General features: G+C 39.4%; 1 protein-coding gene across 3 annotated transcripts in view; it reads left to right on the forward strand.

Annotated features, from left to right (window-relative positions):
* Window positions 1-12889, forward strand: part of plxna2 (plexin A2) — a 494314-nt gene that overhangs the window by 173940 nt on the left and 307485 nt on the right. The window lies entirely within an intron of this gene.

Genomic DNA, 12889 nt, shown 5'->3' on the forward strand with positions numbered 1-12889 from the left:
AAGTTTAGCTAGCTGTCATTGCTAAGCAAGCTCAGCCCTTGAGGAATGGCTACTGTGTAGTTTCACTGGTGAAAGGTTCTCAGTAGAGTTTTTTTTAATTCCCGGTATAGAACATAGCTGAATTCAAGGTTTGGGGGTGCATATTGAAAGTTTATTTTGTTGTCATAATTACTTGTCATGAATTCTAAGTAGAATTGTAAACTTGTAAAGTGTTCCAGATTTACATTGGGTAAAGTTGCAGTGATAATAGGGGTGCCACAGCATACTATTTTAATTTAATGAGTAATATTGACTGCATCAAATATCAGAGAGGCACTTTTGCACACTGCAGTTTACGCAATATTTTTAATCATCCTTGCTCATCTACTTGTATTTCAGACATTAAAAAGACCAGCATTTATTTTCCTTCCCTAGTTTGGAGAGGAGAAACAAAGGTCTAAGGTTTTGTTAATTCACCTTCATCCTGGCGAAAGGACAGTTGCAGAAATTAGAACAGCTGTCTTTGAAAGATTCCAAAAGAATGGTTGTGATAACTTCTCCTTGTTGTGGACACATTCATGATTCAATTTTGTCTATAACATCAAGAATGAGTAGCCAAATTTATATGAGAGTTAAATGAGTTATCCATGCATGTGCTTTAAAGTGAATTTCTCATCTAAAAATTCACTGTTTAGTAGATTAACTGGAGGTTAAATCACTGTCTCTTTTGTGCTAACTTTAATGGTGTTACAGTCTGACACAAAGGGGAAAGAGTTTGGAATTTAAATAACAGAAGTATTCAGTTCTACTTTAGACTACCACAATAACCTATTCCCTCTCTCCATCTCCTTCCCAGAAAGTTTAAACATCTGTAAACTTCAAATTTACAAGTGGGCATGGCTAACTTTCTGTAATTAAATGAAAATATAAAAATGATTGTTACAGCTTTCCTGAGTAACTCCAACCAGCTATTGCTTTATCTAAACTTAGATTTGGGGTTAAACAATATGTTTTAAAGGCAATCTCCATTTAAACTAGAGATTGCATCTCAGTATTTATTTGACCAAAGTAATTTGCATCTGCTATTAACCGTAGCTTCATTTTACTAAACCAATTAACCATAACTCTATTTGCTATCTTTTGGAATTCTCACACCTAATATTGTTAGCTATAGTTAAAAAGAAGACATGGACTGAAGAACAAACACTACCACATCAGATAAAGCCTAATTATGTGATGTAGAATTCACTCCTTTACTGTGTTTTCACTTCTTGGTCGAAGAAGTGTGCTCTCCACTTATCATAACTACAGTTTCCAAATCATGGCTTCTGTGGCATTTCTTGATGAGTGAGTGCCAGTCTCAATGTGTAATATTAACTATGCAGAGCAAGGTGACTTCTTTTGTATCTGTCTTAATGTTAGTCCATTGTTAGGTTAAGGTAAGTTAAGGCTGGAACCAACGAGCAAGATTGAGGAAGTGGCAGTGTCAGTAGTGCTGTCTTTCATAGAGGCTTAGATTAGATTAGATTACTTACAGTATGGAAACAGGCCCTTTGGCCCAACAAGTCCACACCGACCCTCCGAAGAGCAACCCACCCAGACCCATTCCCCTACATTTATTCCTTCACCTAACACTACAGGCAATTTAGCATGGCCAATTCACCTAACCTGCACATTTTTGGACTGTGGGAGGAAACCGGAGGAAACCCACGCAGACACAGGGAGAATGTGCAAACTCCACACAGACAATTGCCTGGAATTGAACCCGGGTCTCTGGCGCCATGAGGCGGCAGTGCTAACTGCTGTGCCACCATGCCGCCCACAGAGATGTATAGCACGGAAACAGACCCTTAAATCCAATTCGTCCATGCTGAACAGATTATCCCAACCTAATCTGGTCCATGCAGATCAGATATCCCAACCTAATCTAATCCCATCTGCCAGCACTCGGCCCATATCCCTCTAAACCCTTCCTATTCATATACCCATCCAGGTTCCTTTTAAATGTTGCAATTGTACCAGCCTCTGCCACTTTCTCTGGCAGCTCATTCCATACACGCATCACCCTCTGCATGAAAAGTTGCCCCTTAGGTCTCTTTTATATCTTTCCCCTCTCGCCCTAAACCTATGCTCTCTAGTTTTGGACTCGCCCATCTCAGAGAAAAGACCTTGTCTATTTATCCTATCCATGCCCCTCATGATTTTATAAACCTCTCTAAGGTCACCCCTCAGCCTCCGATGCTCCAGGGAAAACAGTCCCAGCCTATTCAATCTTTCTGTATACCTCAAATCCTTCAACCATGGCAGCATCCTTGTAAATCTTTTCTGAACCCTTTCAAGTTTCACAACATCTTTCCGATATGAAGGAGACTAGAATTGTATGCAATATTCCAACAGTGGCCTCACCAATGTCTTGTACAGCCGCAACATGACCTCCCAACTCCTGTACTCAATACTCCGACCAATAAAGGAAAGCATACCAAACGCCGCCTTCACTATCCTATCCGATGTGAAGTTAAACTGAGTCCCCGTCATCTTGCTCTGGAAGATCCCATGATGCAGTTCTGAAGATGAACACAGGATTTGCCTTGTTGTCCTGGCCACTATTTTTTCTTCAACCAAAGATGACAAAAACTGATTTACCTGGTCATTATCATGTTGCTTTTGTGGGAGCTTACTGTGCACCAATTGGCTCCCATATTTCCTACATTATGACAGGAGATTGAAGCAGTTAATTTTATTGTTGTTGCAATATTGTTATGTGCAAATTATGCCAGTGATGTTCTCTTATAATGATAAAGGTTGTGTGTGGTACAATATAGTAATGTTATGCTTTGAAATTTGCTGTCCTCTGCCCACCAAAGCACAGCACCGCCATATTTTCCCACATATAACCTATTACCTTTTAAATACATTCTCCCTGCACTGTTACCTTTATGAAAATTTATAATACAATTAGACTTCAGCAATACTATTAGACCTTCCTGGTCCACTTGGTTCACTCTTTGTGAATTTTATTTGAACTAGTTGATCTCAGGAGATATACGTGGGGTACCTACTGAAGAGAGAGTGTAATTACAACATAATAGGTTTACACACGTAGGTTTCATTATAATTTTTGACAGAAATGTAGGCAAAATCTGACAAGTGCAAGAAAGATTTGAATGCAGTTATATATATTACACATGTGAAATATGTTAAAACTTTTTAACTGGAATTCAATAATTAAACATTGAGAGTTGTGGGTTTTTCACAAAAGCTGTGCCTCCTGTTTTACTGCTATGACCCATATTTGATCTTGGACACTAAATTGTGCAGACTTAGCATATTTCTTAAAAATCAGAGATGAATTGTATCTGATTCGCATCATTTTGACAGTATTGTGTTCTTAATGATTGCACTTACTCTTTCATAGAACAGATTATTCTATAGTTGGTAGAATGTGACTGTTAATCAGAGAACATTGTCATCCAGAGAAAGGTTGGATGAATAAATTGTCCTGTCTCAAGTTCATTCTCTCTTCTTTTAGTCCAAGCTAAACAAGGAAAACTCTTGCAATGGCTCAGAGAATTGTAAATCTTTACAAACTTAAGCCACATACTTTAAATACCAAAATGATGAAATGGAACTCCAATCCTAGGAATAAATGTTAAGGTATTGTTTAAAATTAATTTTATAGTATCTGGAAATCAATACTTTAGAAGTGTTCTTAATAACTGCCTCATTGATCATCCCTTTATTTGTGTCAATAAAGTTTGAACAATTATATATCCATGCTTACTGGTGATGGCAAGTGAAGAGCAGAGACCCACTTAGGTGAATGGCAAACGATGACTGAAGTTTTATATGGAAATAAAATGTAAATATAGTTTTGGATGAGGGTTAGAAGAGAAGATAAAATTGATGTCAGACTTATAGTTGTTTAGGATTCCAATATTTTCAGTAATCTATTTAATACTTAAAATAGGTATGTTTTTGTTTGTGTCTGGAAATATTGACATTGGCAATCGACTTATGTTTTAAATGCTTGCTTGAAAAATTGTTCATTCTAACTAAGTTGATTGTCCATTTATTGACTCCTTTTGGTATGTAAAAATTTAATCATGTAAAAAATGTACCTTGAATTATATAACCTAGAAATGGTCCATTTGGCCCAACTGCTTCACATTGGTCGGGTTCTGTTGTACAGGAGTATCATACAAGGTTAGAATGGTGCTGCAAAAGCACAACAGGTCAGGCAGCATCCGCAGAGCAGGAAAATCAATGTTTCAGGCAAAAGCTCTTCATCAATAATGCTCATTCCTTCATCTTCAGCTCAGTCCTGATGAAGGACTTTTGCGTGAAACATCAATTTTCTTGCTCTGCAGATGCTGCCTGACCTGCTGTGCTTTTCCAGCACCACTCTAATCTTGGCTCTGATCTCCAACATCTGCGGTACTCACTTTCGCCTACGAGTGTCATACAACCCTATTTAATCTTACTCTCTCAAAGCATTCTACTTTATTTCTCCCCCATATACTGGCCTGTTTTCAGTTTAAATAGGAACATTTAAATTAGAGGCAGGGATAGGCTCTTCAAGCCTACTCCCTGATACAATATGATCATGGCTCATCATCCAGCTCAGTCCCCTGTTCCTGCTTTTTCTTGTTAGCCTTCAATCCCTTTAGCCCTAAGAACAATATCTCACTCCTGCTTGAAAACGTACAACTGCTTTTTGTGGCAGAGAGCTCCATAAATGTATCCATCTCACAATCTCTACCCTGAAGTGCGTTTGGTGTTTCTATAATGTAAGCCTGACAAATTCCTTCAGCTCTGCAGGAGTTCCTTGCTTTGTTTTTTGATCCAAATAGAATAGTTTGCGTCTGCCTTTAACCAAGAATCTCTCAAATTAAATTCCTGAAAGCTTGAATGCTCTGGTATGCATGCATTTCTGAAGCATTTAATACTTCTGCAATATAAAGAGTTGATTGGAACCTGGTGCTAATAAAGAAAATAAATAGTGCATGCTCTATACACTGTCACAATATAGTTCATGTTGTCTTTGTGCAAAGGTGAAATGCTGATTGTTGCACTGTATCACTAGAATCAATACCATTGCCAAAGCTGCTGTTACAAATGAACAAGTAAGCACAATGAGAGTGTAGAACACATTTTTTTTCACATTTTTTAACAATGAGATCTGTATCATATATTTGAAAAATTCCGAGTACCAAATTTAGAAAAGGCATAGTGTCATGAAAGCTAATTAATTTAGAGGTTTTTAACTGCGAGAAATTTCCGATATTTTATAACGCATTGTGATTAAGTATATCGTAACTTTGTGAAATGAAGTCTTCAGATCACAGGTTCTTGTATTGAAAATGAGAGATGAATGGTACGTCTCATGTACCAGCAGCTTGAGACCTTGAGGCTTATTAATGTTACTGGAAGGAAATTGAATATAGTATGTTGAAATGGCTTCATTAATGTGAGCTCGCTGACTGATAAGCTGCAAGAGAAGTTTTTGTTTAGCTTTTGTCCGTTTGCTGAGTTTATTTGATGATAAAGCTGGCCAATTGTAAAACCTGGAGGGCTGGGCCAGATCATTATGCAAAGTGGATGGATTTTTGTTTCACTCAAGGAGCCGGTAGACTGTGCTGCCATGGAATGACCATAAGAAATAGGAACAGGAGTAAGGCTGTTAAGCCCTTTCTCCGCAATTTGATAGGATTCAATGTTTTGAGACCTGATAAACTGATGAAGAGCCCCTGAAGTCAAAATGTTAACCGTGCTTTCATACCACAGATGCTGCCGAGCCTGTTGAGTTTCACCAGGAATTTCTGTTTTTGCTTCAGATCTCCCACATCCACAGTTCCTTGTTTTACTTTGAAGTTTAGAAGTGAGATTGGTCTGCAAGCTGAAGTACTTTGTATCATTTGCAAAATTATGAGACTTTTAATGGATTAGGGTGAGATTTAATTTCCCATTAAATCTAAAGTCATTCCTTTATTGGTTTGCAATTAGCGTTATCTCATTTGAGCATTCATGGTCCCCCTGTCTTGAGTGAGGAAGAGATTATGATATGTATCACTAAACCATGTGAGTAGGTCTGAGGCAAATGGGGAAGGCAATAAAACACTGCATTGCAATGTTCAATTCCTTTTAAAATAATGGTGTAAAAGTTATTTTAATAATCAATGATGCAAACCTAATTGGCTGGTTTGTCAATTACCTGCCCATCAAATGATGGAAGTTAATCCTATGAAATTGGATAATATAATCAGTTATGAATTCATGAAGGGTTTAGATGGTCCCTGACTGACTCATTTGAGTTAGTGTGATTCCCCCCAGTTATTCTGTCGAAATTTCCAAGGAAAGATTGAAGGGACAAATGCAGGGCTAACTGAGTACCTTGGGCTCCTCTTGGTTCTTTGATGTGCAACATGAAGAGCAAGGTGATAGGAAGTGTGCTGCCTGTGCAGAGGCTGCTGAGTGATGCTCTCCAGCTGTACATGTGATGCATAGTTGGGATAGCTTGTGAAATGTGCCAGGCTTCTTGTAATGTTTAATGTCGCAGATGTTTAATATATTCTGATTGGATCATTGCCAGTATTTGAAGACTCCAATTGGTTTTATGTTTTGCTTTAGTCAGCTCTGTGAACTACTTAATTGCTTTCTAAAATGTTCCAGAAGTTTATAATGACTGAGACAGGTATTTATTGTATATGGTTTAAATACCGAAGGCTGACTCTCTTCATCTTTGTGTTTCAAAGGCTGGGAGTTGGCACAGAGATATGAAGCATCAAGCAGTGAGTCAGCATCCCCCCATTTATTGTATAATAGGCTTGTCGGGAGTTCAAGGGATTTAATGATTAGTCAGACATTGTGGGGTATTCTACTACTAAATGTAATGTATTTAAGCATATACATCTGTGAAACTTGAATACATGTAGTATTCAGGATGTTTGTACTGTAGAGATTGGTTTGGAACTTGTACTTTGTTAAAGAGATGCAGAACTGACAGACCCAAGTCATGTTACCCACTCCTGTTGAAGATTAATGGTGCAGGTTGGTGTATGTTTTGGAGTCCAAGCAATGGCATCCAAATATTGGAACATTTAAGTGTTTTTGAAAAGTATCCGTAGATGCCCTTTCAGGGTGGCTGTTTAGATTGCTCAAAGCCTGAAATAACAATGAGGGGCAAATATGCAAACTGTATCCATTTGTACCCACATTTTACACATTGCATCTTTCTTATCAGTGTAGAAGTTCGGTTTGGATTTTGAAAGAGACTAGCCGTGTTTCAGGCAGGACTGCTGAACAAGTGCCCATTATTTAGTGTACTTACAGTCCAAGTTGCAACATGTAGAGACCTAATTACCTGTAATATGGTGGAGGGAGGGGGTGCAGAATGGGCATCAGTATGTTGAACAGTGGTTTGTTTATTCTTTTGGTTGTTTTAAACGTATGCTCTCTAAATAACTAATGAACTGTTTTTCCCATTTATCTTATTGAAACTTTTTGTAATATTGTACATCCATATTCAAGATAAACACCGAACAGTTGTCCTGTAATATTTCTGCTTTGCAGCTGCATTTACTTCTAGATGACTCAACATTTTATACAATTTAATAAATCTGAATTGTAGTTAACCAACTCTAATATATGATCGATTCTGGTAAGTGTCTTTTAATGCTCCATTAGCTTATGAAGAACCTAAATGATGTAGTCAATGTGTAAAATTTATTACTATTGTATATTTTAAGTGAACTTCACAATTTCAACGTACTGTGGTGCTCATTTGCTGGAACAGTGACAGGCATCTTTGTATCCTGTTTGGCCACAGGTGAGATCCCAGAGAACTGGACAATAGCTAATGTTGTCCCATTGTGAAAGAAGGGTAGCAGGGATAATTCAAGAAATTACAGACCTCTGAACCTCGTGTCAGGGATAACTAAATTATTGGATAAGATTCCCAGGGGCAGGATCAATATGAGTTTAGAAGCAAATGGACCTATTAGCGATTATCAGCATGGATTTGTGCAGGGGATGTTGTGCCTCATTAACTTGATCAAGGTTTTTGAGGAAGTGACGAAGTTGATTGAGGGAAAAGTGGTTCATGTCTACATGGACTTCGGTAAAGCCTTTGACAAGGTGCCTCATGGCAGAATGGTACAAAGGATGAAGTCATGTGGTATCAGGGTGAGCTGGCAAGATAGACACAGAACTGGCCTGGTCATAGGAGACAGAGGGTAGCAGTGGAAGGACGCTTTTTGGAATGGACGGCTGTTACTAGTGGTGTTCTGCAGGGATCAGTGTTGGGACCGCTGCTGTTTTTGATCTACATAAATGATTTGGAGGAAAATGTGGCTGGTCTGCATCGACTGGTGGAGTTGCAGACAGTGAGAAGGATTGTCAGAATACAGCCGGATATACAGTTGGAGGCATGGGTAGAAAAATGGCAAGTAGAGTTTTATCCAGACAAATATGAGGTGATGCATTTTGGGGAGGTCAGGTACAAGTGGAAATTATATAGCAGAACCCTTAGGAGTATGGGTATGCAGAGGGAGCTGGGTGCGCTTATCCACAGATCACTGAAGGTGATAGTGCAGGTAGATAAAAAAGGCCTATGACATGCTTGCCTATTGGAAGGAGCATTCAGTATAAGGATAGACAAGTTATGCTGCAGCTTTATGGAGCTTTAGTTCTGTCACACTTGGAATATTACGTACAGTTCTGGTCACCACACTACCAGAAGGAAATGGATGCTTTGGAGATGGTACAGAAAAACATTTACCAGGATATTGCCTGCTGTGGGGGATTTCATCTATGAAGAAAGGTTGGATAGAATGAGATTGTTTTCACTGGAATGCAGGAGGTTGAGGGGGCGACCTGATAGACATTTCAAAGATTGTGAATGGCATAGATAGAGTGGAAAGTATGAGGCTTTTTCCCTGGGTGAAGGGGTCAATTACTAGAAGACATGGGTTCAAGATGTGGGTAAGGGAAGTTTTAAAAGAAATGTGCAAGGCACTTATTTCACACAAAGGGCAGTGAGTACCTGGAATGCATTGCAAGAGGTTGTGGAAGCAGACACAATAGGAACATTCAAGAGGCACCTAGACAAAAACATGACTAGGAAAGGAATAGTGGGTTACAGATCCTATAACTGAAGATACTTTTAGTATGGAAGGGAAAAATGTGTGGCACAGGCTTGGAGGGTCAAAGGGCCTGTTTCTGTGCTGTATCGTTCTTTGTTCTTTTGTTCTAAGCATCAGTTTAAGCTATTTGAGGTTGGTTAATGTCTGCGTTGCTAAGGTGCATACACTTGTCCAGTTTGGGCCAGACTACAGGTTTTTTTTTATGCTCCCTCATTAACAGGTTTGAATGGGTCTCAGTCGATGGACCGGGAAGCCAGCCTGGTACCTACCCCCTCACTTTCACCCCCACTATCGTATCCCAGTGGCAGGGGTGGCATAGATTAGCCTGCTCTCCAGAAAGAGAATTGAGGCATTGTGCTGGGCAATTAATGTCCAATTAAGCACACACACACACACACACCCCCCCCCACACCCCCCCCGTCCATAACCCCTCGAATATCAGCTCACCAGTCCCCTCACTAGGACTTGCCATCTTAGCAGCTGGTGAGATGCCTGTTTAGTAATCCAAACCAAAAACACATGCCATTGTTCTGAAGCCCAGGATGCTAATGGCCTCAGATTATCCAGCAACTCTGAGGAGGGATATCCACTTCCAGAAGGGCAGAAGCCCCACCTCAAATCTAGTAACAGAGCTGTTTGGTGGGACAGCCATTATTCCCCTCACCCTTTGACCTTTCACTGTGCAAAAGGTGTGAATGGTGATTCCGGTGTCTTTGATACTTCACTATTTTACTAATTGATTTTTAAAAAAAGTTCATTCATGGAAGTGACCATTGTTGGCAAGTCGTTTGTTCTTGAGAAGGTGCTAGTGAGTTGCTTTTTGAATGGCAACCGGGGCCATTTTAGAGGGCATTTAAAAGTTAACCACATTGTTCAAGGATCAGAGTCCAGGCTAAACCAAATTTTTAAAAGACTATTCAGTAGATTCTTGCATGTCAGTTGGGGGACGCAGTAATACAGTGGTATTTTCACTGGGTTGGTATTACAAAAGCCCAGACTGATGCTTTATAAATCTGGATTGTAATGGTAGCCTCTTCTCTGGATCAAAATGTCTGGGTTTGAGTTCTACCTGCCTGAGAGGTGAGCCATCACATGTCCACACACAATTTATCAAGGTATTCTCCAGTATTGGTGTTAATGACACCTACTTGTTGTAAAACCCATCTAATTTCATCTCTTTTAGGGAAAGAAATCTGTAATCCTTATGTGATCTGGCCTAGGTGTATTTCCAGACCTACAGCCATGTGGTTTACTTTTAACTGGCTCCTCAAACAGCCTTGTAAGCCTTGAAGGGAAACTTGCGAGACGCTACAAATGTTGCTCATGCCAGTGACACCCACATTACAAGGGAGGATATATTTTCAAAAAGTTACAGGTGTTCCAAACATATTTCATTAAATTCAAAATCTTTGACCATGGTGGGATTTAAACTAATTCCCCTAAATTGAGTTCAGGTATTTGGATTACTAGTCCTGAACTATCACCACTTTGCTACCTAATAAATTACTATATATAGCGGTTCTGCGTTTTTGTCTGTTAATCATGTTTTCCACCTGACAAGTCCCACAATGAAATCCCATTAGCAGGCCATTGGAATTGTGGCAGACCTTTTCGTTTGTGTTCTCCTGTCATGAAAAATAGTATTAATTGCAGTTTCTGAAGCTTGAGCTATTATCTTCTGCCATTCACTGTGCATCTCCACTATTAGCGAGGAGATGTGCTTAGCTTGCCGAAGTATGGTCCATCTTTGTGTCTGTCAGTGCTCCCCAGCCAAAGCAGTCTTCCTTCCTTGAAGGCCAATTTACAGGAATTAATATTTGAGAGTAAAGTCTTAGTTTGTATGAACTCAAATGCAACTACTCTGATTAGATTCCCTATAGTGTGGAAACAGGCCCTTCAGCCCAACCAGTCCACACAAACCCTCCAAAGAGTAACCTACCCAGACCCATTTCCCTCTGACTAATGAACCTAACACTATGGGCAATTTACCATGACCAATTCACCTGACCTGCACATCTATGGACTGTGGGAGGAAACCGGAGCACCCGGAGGAAACCCACGCAGACACAGGGAGAATGTGCACACAGACAGTCGTCTGAGGCTAGAATCGAACCTGGGATCCTGGTGTTGTGAGGCAGCAGTGCTAACCACTGAGCCACCATGCCACCCATCTAGATTTGAAGTATCTAATTTTATTAGCAATTTTTCCAACTGTCTTTTAAAGCTGGTTTTACTGGCTTTATAATGAATGAAAGAAAATGTACATAACTTGGTGCTCCTGTAGTTTCTTATCAATGTAATGCACTTGAGACGAGGTGCTGAGCTGTGAAGACTTGGTGATGAATTGAAGGCTGCTGGAGGACATGGTGCAGAATGTTGACTCGGAAATAGCAAGTGTCTGAGTAAATTAGATGCCAAGAATACCAGTTGAACCTAATTAGATTATAATGGAAGCATTCTCTGAAGAACAATACTTAATTAATTACATCCAAATTTGCATAATGATGCATATTAATAGCCTCTCCTGTGAATAGTGACTTGATGAGAAGTAAGCAGTTAGTCTTTGAGGAGGAAATGTCAGAAAGGAACTAAGCTGACCAATTTCAGGAGCATGCACTTTACCAAAATTAGCCGGTGTGAATTTGAGGTTGTGTGGCACAGTGGTAGTGGTAGCCAGGAGACTGGGGTTCGAGTCCCACCTGCTCTACAGAGGTGTCTAATAACATCTCTGAACAAGTTGATTTTAAAAAAATCTAAACTGAATTTCCTCAATTCAGGAGCAAGATAATGTGGATTGTGCAGATCTTGAAACAGAAACTGCTGGACTGAATGTTTTGGGGCTTGAGGAAATGTTACAGTCTTGAAATGTGAACTCTTTGCTATCCAGAGCTGCAATCTGACCTGTTTAATACTTAAGCACTTTTTTGTTCAATTTAACATTGCATTTCACCAAATTAGTAGTAAACTTTTGATTCAAAGTAGGCAAATCTCAGATATATTTGTAATCCCTGTTGTTTTATGTAACACTCATTCTAGACACAGATAAATAATAGGATACAAATTTCTTTGCAGTTGTAGATAAGAGATGCTGTATTAATTACTGCACACATACTTGTTGTCTTTATGGTATATAGTAACAGTGGAGGATTATGCTTTTTGAGGTGCTTCCCCTTCTTAAGTGCTGTATTCAATTGATAGACATTTCTTGTGCAGGATGAGTGGGTTGGCCGGTACACTTCCCTATTCTTGTATTAGCTGCTTGTATGGAATGTGGCTGAGCAGAAGAACATGGTTGGCCTTGACTGAGTGTTAACCTGCCATTTTGTACTATCTGATTTCCTTACCAAGCCTTAATAAACGTTGCCCCTTGTTTTGATAAATGTTGCAGAAGATTAGTATCCCCAGAGAGATTTTAAGTGCTCCCTGTCTCAATGCCAATTGTGTTTTGAAGTAACCATCAAATGCTTCAAGTCACCATTCCAGTGTGAATGTGTATGTTTATTTTGATGTTTTATTCTCACAAAGAAGTGATCCAATAGCAGCACTGGTCAAAACTATTCAAGGTGATATCTGATACAACCTGGTTTAGATTCTGCTGCTTATCTTCCACTCCGCCTGCCATTTTGTTCAGATATGAATGAAAACTATGGCTACTTAGTTGAGTTATCAAATTTGTTTGCCCTCACAACTGCATTAATCACTGCCTATGTGGAAACAAACCATTGAAAAAAGAAGCACAGTGAGTTTTATTCTGAATGTGAATAGTGCCG

The sequence above is a fragment of the Chiloscyllium punctatum genome, chromosome 45 (genome assembly GCF_047496795.1).
Source record: "Chiloscyllium punctatum isolate Juve2018m chromosome 45, sChiPun1.3, whole genome shotgun sequence".
In the NCBI taxonomy this organism is placed as follows: domain Eukaryota; kingdom Metazoa; phylum Chordata; class Chondrichthyes; order Orectolobiformes; family Hemiscylliidae; genus Chiloscyllium; species Chiloscyllium punctatum.